The sequence below is a fragment of the Cuculus canorus genome, chromosome 21 (genome assembly GCF_017976375.1).
Source record: "Cuculus canorus isolate bCucCan1 chromosome 21, bCucCan1.pri, whole genome shotgun sequence".
In the NCBI taxonomy this organism is placed as follows: Eukaryota; Metazoa; Chordata; class Aves; order Cuculiformes; family Cuculidae; genus Cuculus; species Cuculus canorus.
The window spans coordinates 195,156-208,828 of NC_071421.1; the positions used below are offsets into that span (position 1 = coordinate 195,156).

The following is a 13,673-nucleotide window of genomic DNA, read 5'->3' on the forward strand; positions in this document are numbered from 1 at the left end:
GTGGATGAAGGCAAGCTAAAACAAATCAACCTTGCAATGCTTTTGACAGGGAATCGTTAATTGCAGAGCACACGTGTCTGTGGTCTCTGCTGGTGGGGACCGCAGTGGATGATGGTGCCTGGGTGGGTGCCGTTGCCCTAGATGGATGCTGTTGCCCTAGATGGATGCTGATGCCTTGGATGGGTACTGATATCAGGGTGAGTGCTAAGGGAAGGGTTACAGGGGTACCAGTACAAGTGCTAGTGCCGGGGTGGATGCTGTTCCCCTGGATGAGTACTGGTACTGGATTGGGTGCTGGAAGGGATACCGGTACTAGTGTGGGTGCCAGGGTGAGCGCTGGTGCCTGCATGGGTAGTGGTACCAGCACGGGTGCTCATGCCCTGGACGGGCATCGGTACTGAGATGGTGCTGGTGCCTGGATGGATACTGGTGTCTGGATGGGTACCAGTGCCAGTGCCCTGGATGGGTATTGCTACCGGGGCGGGTGCTGGTGCCTGGGTGGGTACCAGTCTCTGGAGGGGAGCCAGTACCAGTGTGGGTACTGGTGCCCGGATGTGTACCAGTACTGGTACCTGGGTGGGTGCCAGTGCCCTGGATGGGTACGGGTATTGGTACCGGGGCAGGTGCTGGTGCTGGTCCCTGGATGGGTACCAGTAACTGGATGGATGCTGGTACCAGCGTAGGTACCATTGCCTGGATAGGTATTGGTGCCGGTTCCTGGATGGATGCCATAACCGGTGTGGATACTGGTTCCAGGATGTGTACTGGTGTCTGAATGGGTATGGGTATCGGTATGGGGCGGGTACCAGTGCCTGGATGAATACTGGTACCAGTGTGAGTACCGGTGTCTGGATGGGTATTAGTGCCGGTACTAGTGTGTTTGCCGGTGCCTGGATGGATGGATGGATGGATGGATGGATGGATGGATGGGTGCCGGTGCCCTCGCCTCCGCGTCCCGCCGCCCCCTCCCCTCTTTGTGCCTCCCCTCCGCCTTCCCCCTATTCTTTTAAATCACTTCCATCCCCTCCGCCGATTGGCCGCGGGCTCCTGCCGGGTCACGGGGGTGCCTTTCTCCCGCCAATCGGCAGCGGGGATACTGGCAGGCGGCTCCGGCCTGGCTGCGGTGCCCGGTGCGTGCGGGAAGGCAGGCGGAGCAGCGCTCGGACCCCAGCCCGCTCCTCCTCCTCCTCTTCCTCCTCCTCTTCTTCTTCTTCCTCCTCCTCCTCCTCCTTTTCTTCTTCCTCCTCCTCCTCTCTCCGTGTCTCCCCGGGACGATGCTCCTGAGCTGCCGCCGCTGAGGCTCCGTGCGGGGACCCCACTGCTCGCCGCTTTTCTCCCCCTCCGCTCCCGCTTTGTCCCGCGGATCCGCCGTGGATGGTGTAAAACCCGCAGGGTAGGGGCAGGGGGCCGCGGGGATGCTGGGGTGCGGCTCTGTGCGCTCTGAGGGGGGCTTGGGGCCGTTTGGAGGGGGTTGAGTGTCCTTTAGGTTTTTTTTTTTAATGTTATTCGGGTCGGTTTTGGTGTCGTTTGGGTGTCTTTCAATTTATTCGGGTGGGTTTTGATGTAATTTGTGTTTTTCAATTTATTTGTGTGGGTTTTGGTGTCATTTCGGTTTTTTTTAAATGCTGTTTTTAATGTTGTTTGGGTTTTGTTGTCGTTTGGGTGCTTTTTTTGTGTTACTTGAATGGATTTTGGTGTCGTTTGTCTTTTAATTTATTTCGATGAGTTTTGGAATCATTTGGATGCTTTTTTATGGCATTGGAGTGTGTTTTGGTATCGTTTGGATGTCTTTTATGTTACTTGAGTGCGTTTTGATGTCGTTTGGGTGTTTTTATGTTATTTGGGTAGGTTTTGATGTTATTTGGGTGCTTTTTATGTTATTTGAGTGGGATTTGGTGTCGTTGGAGTGTTTTTTAATGTTATTTGTATGGGTTTGGGTGTCATTTGGATTTTTTTAATGTTATTTGGATGGGTTTTAGTATCGTTTGGGTGTTTTTTTAACGTTATTTGGGTGGGTTTTGATGTCATCTGGGAAGGTTTTGTAGGTATTTAGATGGATTTTGGTGTCATTTGAGTGTTTTTTTAATGTCATTTGGGAAGAGTTTAGTACTATATGGGGGCTGGTGGTGTCATTTGGGAGGGTTTTAGTGTCATTTGGGTGGGTTTTGCTACTATATGGGGGCTGGTGGTGTAATTTGGGAGGGCTTTGGTGTTGTTTGGGTAGTTTTTAATGTTATTTGGTTGCATTTTGATGCTTTGTGGGTTTTGTTGTTATTTGGGGGAGTTAGTGTCATTTGGGGGGGTTGGTGTCATTTAAGTGGTTTCTCATGTCATTTAGGTCGGTTTTGATGCTGTGGAGGGGTTTGGTGCTGTTTGGTGGGTGGGTTTTTGGTGTATTTGGAGATGTGTACTATTTTGTTGTGTCTGGTGCTTGGGAGGGGAAAGGTTCTGCGAGAGATGCAGAACTTGTGAACCTCGGAATAAACCTAAAGATAAGGTAGGGGTATTGAACCTAAATGGACACAGAAGAAACCCTTGGCGGGGGTGGGTTAGGAGGTGCAGTTGTGTGTGGTAGGTATTGAGCTGTGAAATGAAGGCTTTATGCAAATGAAGTCAAGCATAACATTTTCAATAGCAGAGGGTGGCGTTTTTCCCTTTTCTTTTTTTCCTATTTCTCTTTCTAAAGTGTGAAAAGGAGGTGACCAGAATCAGAAAAGTAGTAAGAAGCAGGCAGTATTAGAGGCTTCATCGCTGAAACTGGCTGTTCCAGAGATTGCTGGGAAGCAAACAATGTGATTCATTGTTGAGGTGTCTCTTTGCTTAGATTTATTTTTACACACTGGTTGCAGTTATTTTGATTTAGTGACTTCTTGTGCCGAGTTTTTCCTCGAAGCAGTTATGCTCTCGGAGACAAGAAGCTCCGAACATGTTTGTGCAGTCAGCAGGCTGCTGGCAGATGTCTGTTTACTCCCACGTTATGTTGACCCATTATTGAAATCAAAGACATCATTTTGCTTGTGCAGCAGTGTGACTGAAATGAGGATCCTGAGCCACTACTTCTTACCCTTACAATTTAGTAAAATTGGATTCTCAGAACAAATCTGAAGTGACATAATTCAGATAGTCTGCCTGTTCTTGAGCATGGGTTTTAGCCAGATAAAAATGAACACTGATACGAAAGCAATAGTTGTTGGTTGTAAAAGGCACGTGTCTTATTCCTAATTGATGTGCAATGTATATTTTTTCATAGTTTTAATATTGCCAGGTGAACATTTTGGGTTTTTGTACGCTGCTCCCTTAGAATTGAGAAATCCACGGCAGTTAAGAGGGGTGGAAGCATTTCTCTAATAATAGAAGCACATCTGATTTTGGTTTTACTCCTTGAGTTTGTACCTTAAACTGTAAACCGGGGTTGATTTCTGTGGCCTAGTTTGGATGATCAGCGATTTTGGAGGTTTGCCTTGCTGGTTGATGAGGTCTGGAGGGAAGAGGCGGAGGTAGATGCACACAATGCCCAGGCTGGGGAGCTCATTGTTCTTTGCTGTAAGCTCTGCTGTGTTTGGGACCGCATTTTCACTCAAACACGGTGTCTTTTTCTTTTGGGAAGTGAAAGAGAATGGGAAGCATTTTCTACCTCTTTCCTCTTTCACCAGAATGGCCTTTTGGTAACCTTGCAAGAAAGCAAAATAGTAAATTGGAAGCTAAAGGACGCCAAAACCTCCCGTGTGTGCTTTCCTTGTCCCCTCCCAGTGCTGGCTCTGCTGCTTTCTCTGGCGGTAAGTGAAGGTTTAAAGAGAGAGGGAGCACATGAGGTGATGCTCGGAAATACACTCTGTTGAGCGCCTCTCTATTTTTGTTCATGTTTCACCTTCTCCCCCCGAAAATGAAAACCCCAGCTGGCATGAAATAAAAGTTGCTCCGTTTCAGATTTGTGGGATGTTTGATCTGGAGGCTCATGTGCTGCAAAAGCTGCTGTCAATGAAGAATAGTTCAGATAAATGCATTGGGATGGCAAAAGTAAAAGGAAGTATGCAGAGGTTAGAAGGTAATTTCGGTGTAGACATGGTTTTCTTTCTTGATGTGTTGTCTAATGCTTCTGTTTTTACACTAGCATCTGTAAAAGAAACAAAACTAGCTGTGGAATTGTAGCATATTTTGAGTTGGAAGGGACTCATATGGATCATTGGACTGCTGTAGTGTGTGCTGAAGCTGTGAAAGGGCAACTGCTGCATAAGGGCTTGAGCCACTGCATAGGCTGAGTTATGAGGTATGGTCAAGTCTTTGTTAGCTCACTGGTAACTTCAACTAGCTGTGATATTGAGGGTTAAAAAATAATATGGGTGAAGATGCTTTCCTCTTTGGAAAGAGGATCTATTTTCATGACTGGCATAGTTTAATTTTGAAGCCTCTAAGTTCTGCTTTTGACTCTGTAGCTGACTTCAATATGTAGTTGGGGTAAATGACTTCACTTTCCTTACCTGAATAAAGTGTGGTGATCACCTTTGGGCTGAGGACATGGTGGGTTTTTTTTGGTTTTTTTTTTTTTTTTTTGTATTTTTCAGCCATTCCTATGGCTTTGGTGTGGAAAGTAATAATTTTAACGTTATTGTAGACTGTTGTCTGTATGAGTGCTACAGTGTGAGTTCAGAGAGGTACAGTGAAATACTTGCGCTGCCTCTCTGGCTTTATGCTTCCTTTCATATGAAATTTGCGCTATGGGGTGACTGAGAGGGGGTTAACTCTCCGTCGGGACAAAGCTCTTGATATCCTCATGCCATGGGAAGTGTTTCTGGCAGAAAAGGTGAGCGTAGCTAGGGGAAGCAGACCTGCCTTAAACAGTAATTAGGTAGTTGGATTAAGAAATAGTGATTTCTTTGCATCCAGAGGTTTGTTTTACCTTAGTGGGGGTTTTGTCTGCCTGCACAAGTCCATCCTGAAGAGCTGTGGGTATAGATTCAGTGTTGCTGCAGCAAAAGGCTGATGATCAATAATATTTACAAATGTGGTGAGATGTGTGTAATTCTTAGTGCTGATCGCATCTTAGGTGAGAAAAAATGGCCTTCTGATATTGCAGTTTAGTAATCAACTTCTTTAAATAACATGCTACTTGTAAATTTAATGTTATAGCTACAAAATGCATCTCTATTCTAGCCATACTGGGTAGTTGTTTTGCCCATAAAGAACTTATTCCGCTTTTAGGAGTGGGAGGAAAAAGCGAGTGCTGTGAGCATATAGAATTTTGCAAGTGTGTGTTACTGGCTGTGTAATGGCACAGCAGAACCTGTGTTATCCTCTCAGCAGAGCTGTTCATACATTAAGACTGCCTGAGGGTAGCTTTGATTTCATTGCGTGCCATATTTAAGGACACTGTAAGCTTCAGTAACGTGTTATTATGCTCTGTGTTGTTGGCATGTGAATGCAGTACCCGAATTTCTAGTTGAAAAAGTAATGATAACTGGGAAGCAATTAAATATTATGCGATCCTGTGAGGGAACAGCTACCTAAATTGAAAAAGGGTGGTCTGGGTTGGAGTTAACCTTTACAAACAACCAAATAACTGTCTAACTTTGTAATGTACTGGTTTGGTTTTTTTAGGATGGTGTCTTGGCTGGACTATTTTAAGGTGCATTTATTTTCCATTCTGGTTTTGCTCTGGAAATACATTGCAGTTGTTTCAGTTGCAGGAAGTCGAAACAAATCATCCTGCTTGACCTAAAGGGATGCATAGTTATCTGACTTCACCTTCGAGCTTAAATTTAAACCAATAGGCTTAAAATGTGGCATATTAAAAAAAACCCAACCCTATCTTAGAACTAAAACAAAACAAACCCCTGTATTGATTTGAGACTTGTTTGTTTAATGTGCTTTCATGAAGCTGCTTGAAACAAAGCTTGTTCTCCACTGCTGGTTTTTTTTATGTGTTGGGGCAATTGGAAGGGATTTGAGATGGGCAGTGGGAGTGTGGAAGGTGTCAGGAGGAGGTGAGGGTGATTAAACAGTTTGGAAATAGCATTTCCAGCAAGTTGCTAGGAAGAAAAATCGAACCACTCTTTTTGGAGTCATAGGAGGTGTTAGGGAGCAGGATCTACAACGCGTTATTGTGCTTTTTATGTTGGTTTGCCAGCAGCATTTTACACAAGCTTTTATAACGTTGGTAGCTGTGCCCAACTGCTCTTTTCAGAGAGGCTGATGTGTGAACAAAGGAGCAAACAAGATATGAATACTATGCTGGCTCCTTTTGATTTAGAAGTCTACTGAGGCAAGGGATTGTTGTAAGAGACTGAAAAACAAACAGATGGAAATATTAGCTGACTAGTCCCCTCTCAATAGGTGTTTTGGTGGTTTTTTTTTGTTTATTTGTTTTTTATTTTAAGACAGATGTCTGTTTAGCTCACTGAGCAGCCAGAAGAGTAGGTTGACCTAGAGAAAAGTGAAACTAGTTTGGATAGAAACCTCAGTTTCCCCTCTATGCCTAATGGGGATAATGATGGCCTTTATTTTTTGTGAAATTCTTAGAAATGTGTGCATAAAATGCACTGTGTCAGAGCTGATGGTGTTTCTTGGAATTCTGGGCACAAAGGATTACATTTGTATTTGGCATCTTAATTCTGTTAAAAGCACAACTCTGAAAATGTGGATCAGCTTAGGGATTGCTTAAATTTGATAGATTAAAAAATAAATTTTTATGACTGAGTTATCAAAAACATGGGTGATTCTTTGAACATGTCGGTTGTCCTTTGTTCTTCCTACAGAATACGAATGAGAGGCTAGTTCACTGCTTTAAGATTCAAGATAAGTGGAAGAAAATGAGTGCTCGTTAATTTTAAGGTTTTAGTTAATCTATGTATTTAATCTGCTTTTCTATATGAAAAAAAATCGTTATCGTGGTATTATCAGCCCGTGTTACTGAGAGTCAGTTTTGGCCTGTTTCAAACACATAACAGGGTTTCTGTTTTATAATGCTGGGTGTTACATGGTCTTCTCTCATGCACACAGTTGAGGTAGCGTAAACTTGAGTTTCACGATCAGCAGTACTCATGAAGCTTATGTTCCAGTAGTTCTTTGGAGGACACAGGAGCCTGGAAGTCCTGAAGTTTGCCCCCTCCATCCCTGTTGCTTTTTCTCTTTCCCTGGTCCTTCACAGGAGTTAGAATAGAATAGCTTGGGTTGGAAGGAACCTTAAAGCCCATCCAGTTCCAACCCCCCTGCCATGGGCAGGGACACCTCCCACTGGATCAGGCTGCCCAAGGCCCCATCTAACCTGGCCTTGAACACCTCCAAGAATGGGGCAGCCAAAACTTCCCTGGGCAACCTGTGGCAGTGCCTCACCACTCTCATGGTGAAGAAATTCCTCCTTATGTCTAGTCTAAATCTGCCCCTCTCCTGTTTATACCTGTTCTCCCTCGTCCTAGCACAAGCGTTTGTGAATAGCCCCTCCCCAGCTTTCTTGTAGCTCCTTCAGGGACTGGAAGTCACTATAAGATCTCCTCGGGGCCTTCTCTTGTCCAGGCTGAACAAGTCCAACTCTCTCAGCCTGTCCTCTTATGGGATGTGCTCCAGCCCTTGGATCATGCTTGGAGCCTCATGGACCAGTTCCAACAGCTCCATCTCCTTCTTATGTTAAGGATCCCAGAACTGGACACAGTACTCCAGTTGAGGTCTCAGATGAAGGGCTAAGTGGTTGTGCTGTTGGTCTAGCTGGCTGCCCAGCAAAACCTAAATGCTGGTTTCTGTCTGGCTGTGCCGTAGTGGGGATGTCATTAATTAGAGGATTCTTTCCTATTCATCTGCTGGCTTGCACAAAACTTGCAGGAATGTTGGTTATTGCTGAGATGACTGTTGTGGCAGGCTGGTTTGAAATTCATTACGCTTGAGAAGTTACTGGCATGAAATGAGAGGATAAAGGAATCGGGATGAAGAGGGGGAAGTGAGGGGAATTAGGGATTTTCTCTGAGAAACCAGGTTAAAGAAAGAGGAAGGAAATTGTCTTCCAATGCTAATAAAGGTTTCTGTCTGATGAGCGGTTTCTCCTTTATATTCATCTTTTTGATATGGTGAACTGTTTTGGGGTAGAAACAGATGTTCTTGAGCACTTGGCCCATCTTCCTGCAGATCTTTCTTCCTTCCTTCTTTGTGGAACTGTTTGGAAGCATTCTTGGTGATGAGCAGGCATCTGGTACAATACATAGGGAGAACATTCTTGTTATTAATCCTTAGCATAATACTTAAAGCCATTAAGGAGCTGAATTTCTTATTAGTGAGAGTTCACTGTTAAAATTTCACAAAATAAGGCTTTTGTTTGGTTTAACTTGGCTCTCAGTGTGTGTGCTTATACCGATTCTCTAGCAAACGAATCCTTATTTGGAGCAAGCCTAATTCATTTTATGGGACTAAAAAATGATAGATTTAATCTCGGATGCCTTCCAAGTGGTACGCATTAAATTATTTTGCAGATATTGTGTATTAAACTTGTGATCCTACAGTCAGATTTCTGTACATGGAATCATGGTAGTTCGGATGTGTGTAGGGGAGTGGATAAGGGAACCTGCTTGGGGGTGGGATTGTTGGCCATGCACATCAAGACACGCACAACATATATATACATCTTTGTGCTTGATGAGATGCAGGGTCTCATTAATGAGTTCATGTAGGATAAGTTGCTTTGTAACTGACTGAATATTGGATACGCAGCAAGTGTTCGTACTCGGTGACAGCGTATGAGAGAGATGCTGGTTTTCTTTCCCTGGAGGACAGGTAACTTCAAGCAGCCTTGTTTACTTCTCTCGTTTAGTAAATGGCTCTGGGTGCCTAACACAGAGCAGCTATGACTCATGGGACCTCATCTGTGCATTTACACCTGGAGTCGCCAGTCTGTGCAGTACTGCTCATTCCACCCAGGTATTGCATAAACTGACAAATAGTCTTGTTTTAGCTTATCTTAAAAATTTTAATGGATTATATTTTTAATGTTGTAACTAGAAGCTCTAATGAAGAGGGGTTTTAAGGCCCCTTTAAGTGAGAAATGGGTCAGAGCATGTATAAACCATGGGAGAGCTAAAATGTGTGGTGAATAGTGGACTTTTGGTGTTGGAGTTACAGCTAAAGGCATTGAGTCAGCCTTTTGATGCCAGAGATAGGTGTCAATACTGCTACCAAATCGTCTACAGGCAGCATCAGACTGTGCTTGGATTTAAACCCGAGTGCTTAGGATAATTACGCGGTTGCATTGCTGTGTAAAGCAGGATGATCTAGACTCGAGTGTGTTGGTGTGATGTAGAGAATTAAAAGAGAATATGATGGTTTCTGTGAAAGCCTATTATTTTCAAAACCAGTTTAAAGAAAAATGGCAAGTTCAGTTATTCATTTACTATGTGTTATAGGATGGTAAGGGGATCAGAGTTTTGTACTAAATATCAAAGTTATTAAACATATGCATTTAAGGATTATGAATCTTCTTAAACAAGTGTGTATATGGCATTAGCCTGCTGATAGCAACAACCACAAGGGACTAGAGTACATGATGTTGATGCTAAAATGCCTCTATCTTTGCCTTGATTTAGGATGCTTCATCCATTCATGCATGGTAACATGAAGTCATGAATATGAAAGAGGAAAATGGCAGTATATAATAGAATTTTAAGTGTTTAAAGGGTTTTTTTTTTCCTCCCAGAAATTATGCCCAGTACAAAAATGTGCTGCCCGGGCACCTTCAGGTTTGCTTTGAATTAAGGAGCGCTTGGCACGTGTGAAGGTTCTTCACCGCCATAGGGTAGACACATATATCATGTACTTTTTTCTCTGCCTGTAAGTGAAGAGTGACTGAGTTTGGAAAACTTGGAGATGAAGTGAGCTGCTTTTCTCTTAAACTTCTGTCTTCCCTTCTGTGTGTGTGTGGTTTGATTTTTTTTTTCTGTAGACTTTTAATAGTGGTGCTCATCTGTTCTTTAGAAGTTTCTCGCCCACAAAACCACCTTAACCTGTCTCTTGGAATTCTACCTGTGTGCCTTTATAATTATTCTTCAACTTGTTTTTCCTCCCCTTCTGTCTGCAATAGCTGTAATATCTCTTGTTCAGATGCGTCAGCCTCACTGTGATCATCCTCAGGGTGACCTAGAACCTTAGTCTGAACTTGAAAGTATGATACTGATGCAGAAGTATGGATTTGCAGTGGTCAAGTTGCTTAAAACCTACCTGGTGAAGGCCCAGCATCTGAGAAGATTCTGTGTGGAAAGCTTTACCTTGCTCCTTGTTCTAAGTAAGTTATAAATTGGAAAGACCACAAGTTCTTTAGGTGAACAAAGCACACACAGTTTAATGATGGTTGTGTGTTCTTCTGGTACCTGATATTTCCATGCCTGGATGGTACACCTTATACAAAAAAGGAATGCAGTATCTCCATTAGATTTCGTCGAATGAGGTCGGTACAGGAGACTTAAGTCCTTAATCCTCATTTGTATGAACTGGGAGTGAGATGCAGGAAATCTAATTTACGTCTCCAAAGTCATTTATTTTTGTGAAACTTGATAGAACTGACTTGGACGGCTCTTAAACCACTTAATTATGCTGCTTGCCTTCTGACCTGAACTCTTATGGTAAGAAAATCTACCCAGTGGTAGAATGAACTTAAAGGTATCCGTTTAGTGACTTCTGTGAGTCAAATGCCGAGCTAGTAAGAGCCATCGGGAAAGAAACTGGCTTACGATAAGACTGAGTTGAGCTACGCATTTAATTTCTAAAGTATTTTGTTTGTAAGACTTCAGCTAGAGGTTTATCATTATCACACGTGTGTTAATTTATATTACTGGGAACAAAATAAAAATGAGTGTGTTTTCAGTGAAGTAAATCTCATTTTACTCTTTGAGAAGTTGTAATGATTTGATTTGCCCCTGATATCTGTGATTAATCAGAGAAACCTCCTCCTCCTTTCTTGTTCAGTGTTTTCTGCGAGTCAGTTTCCATGGTAAATTTCATATTCCCTGCTGCTTAATTCCACTGAACTCAATACGCAAACTATGGAAGCTTTTCAGATGATGGCAGTAGGAAAACAGTTTAAGGCTGCTCTTGTGTCAGCTAGCCAAAGCTCCAGTAGGGTGTTGTTTCAGAGGTTAAGTTTTAAATCAAAGGAATTGAGTGAAAAGGGGCAAATGTGGATAACTTGAAGGTGAACGTGAAACGTGGATGGAGTATTGTAACGCAAGTGGTTCTCCTAAGGCAGAGATGCAAATCAAACAGCCTAAGTGTGAATAAAGGGAGTTTGGGTTTAGGGCTTTTCTGTGTCTCGACAGTGCTGGGGGGAGGTGGTAATGCATTCTTCTGGGTGAAAGTCTGAGCAACATTTGGGTTAGAGAAGGCCCAAGTCGGCTGTTTCCATATGCTCCTGAGAGAAAACAGGCAGAATACAAGCTCTCTTTTGACCTGCTGAAACAGCCCCTGATGCTGTTTGTGTGTCTTCAGCAAGGTCTTGAGATATTGTAGGAGTGCAGTAGGTGCAAAGATTGTGCTGCAGGTAGTCTAGTAGGCTTAATTTGTTGTACTAATTTGTAGGGAGGTGCTAGGATTATCAGTGACACCTTGATACATCCAGTGCCCTTTAGAAGGTCAGTAGAATTATATGTGGCTTATTATATTTATTTTCAAACTCTGCTTGTATTTTTGTTCATGTTACACCAATTTCTCTGCTGTGGACTTCAGGATTCTACCTGCCATTATTCTTTCTTGGTCATTAATGTGAAAGTTTGGGGGTATATTTCTTTTCCCATGAGTCTTGGTCACTATCTATCTCGGCTTACCTTCTAGGCTGGCTTTGTCAAACACACAGTCCTGTAAACAGCACATCTGCTCGGCCTTCTGGTTGGAAAAAGGCATTTGATTCTTATTTCCTGCTTCTCTTGAATAGGCTTAGTCTTTTATTGTTGCATTTTATTGTCTGACTGCATGCTTCACTTTCCACGTCTGTAAAATATGAAAAATTAAACCGGCTCCACTCATATTCTCATTGTACGTCACTTCACTTCATGCAGGATTGCTTCAATTAATGAGAGCCCTGTTCTCTCCCCTACACTAATTATTCATCACATAACTCCTTCCATAGCTTTTGTCCCAAAGTACAAATTTAGTAAGACATGGAAAGTAATTACTTTTGTGTGTGTTTAGTGAAGTCTTCTGAGCCCTGATAAGTTATATTCATGCTTTTCCTTGCTGGGACTTTTATGAGGCCCTGATGCATGTGTTCCATCTTCTTGAATAGAAAAAAAGGCTGGGAGGAATTATTAATGAATACTTGTGTTTATACCATTCTGCTTGAAATTAAACATGTTTCCTGTATTAAATCCCTAGGATATTTTAATTAGGTCATATATTTAATCCCTGAAGAAGACAAAGGATCATGCTACCAGAAGACAACAAGAGAGACTGGAAAGATTGCGTGTTGTTAATTCATAACAATAGTTTAGGTGTCATTAGTATTGCAGTATTTGGATTGTGCTCCAGGAACTTGAAAAAAAGACAACAAACCCAGCTTTTTGCATGACCTTGAGCTGAGTGACTTGTGCCAGTTGTGTTTTTCTGCTTACCAAATAGGTGTGATGGTACTTTTTCATTGGGGCCATGAAGCTTTGTAGACGCTAAGCAATAGGAAAATGCTAATTTTTAAATATCTGTTTCCTTTGCTAATCTGAAAATGTATGTTGTTCGTTACGTGTTCACTTTTTGCAATGATCATGAAATAAATAACTGGTTAATACTTTAAAAACAGCACAAACACCCTCTGAAAGCGAGCGGCTTGGCCACCCTGATATTGAGAGAGCTTCATGGCTTAGAACCATGAAGGCCTGCGCTGTGGCAGACCTGCAACTTGTGTTTGGTGGTACATTAGGGCTTGGTCTAGAGGACCGGTGAGTTGTAAAATAGTGATGAAATAGATGCGGAATCTTTAATAATGGCAGTTTGTGCTCAGCTGTGGTTACAGAGCAGTGGGTAACCTCTCTGGAACCTGTTATTTTGCTGGTGAAGTGACACCATTGCAGAAATACAATTTGAGCAGCTCTCTCCTCAGTTTGTTGCGGTTACCTGCACCTTTTCCTCCCGCCTCCTGAAGAATGAAGTTTCTCTAGTATTGTACCATGTTACTGGTTTCCTCCACCTGGAACATACCAGGGCGGTCAACCGTGCTTTAAAAGTATGGAGGTTGTTCTGGTGGTGTGTTTTTATAGAATCATAGAATAGTTTGGGTTGGAAGAGACCTTAAAGATCATCCAGTTCCAACTCCCCTGCGATGAGCAGGGACACCTCCCACTGGATCAGGCTGCCCAAGGCTCCATCCAACCTGGCCTTGAACACCTCCAAGGATGGGGCAGCCACAGCTTCTCTGGGCAACCTGTGTCAGTGCCTCACCACTCTCACAATGAAGAAATTCCTCCTTATGTCTAGTCTGAATCTGCGCCTCTCCAGTTTATACCCGTTCTCCCTCGTCCTATTATGACAAGCGTTTGTGAATAGTCCCTCCTCAGCTTTCTTGTAGTCCCTCGTGTTTTTTCCTATATTGATATTCCTGATTTAGTGGGATGTCCTTGCCCACGGCAGGGGGGTTGGAACTGGATGATCTTTAAGGTCGCTTCCAAACCAAACTATTCTATGATGCTGTGATTCTATGATATATGTTAGGTGTTCTGTTT

General features: G+C 43.0%; 1 protein-coding gene across 3 annotated transcripts in view; it reads left to right on the forward strand.

The window, feature by feature from the left end:
- Positions 1-1,196: 1,196 nt before the first annotated feature.
- RERE (arginine-glutamic acid dipeptide repeats) overlaps positions 1,197-13,673 on the forward strand; it is a 232,565-nt gene continuing 220,088 nt past the window's right edge. Inside the window, exon 1 of one of the 3 annotated variants that reach the window (XM_054085460.1) lies at positions 1,197-1,393. The gene's annotated coding sequence lies outside the window, so the exon portion shown is untranslated. The remainder of the gene's footprint in view (positions 1,394-13,673) is intronic. The other 2 variants (XM_054085461.1, XM_054085457.1) reach the window with 2 other exon arrangements.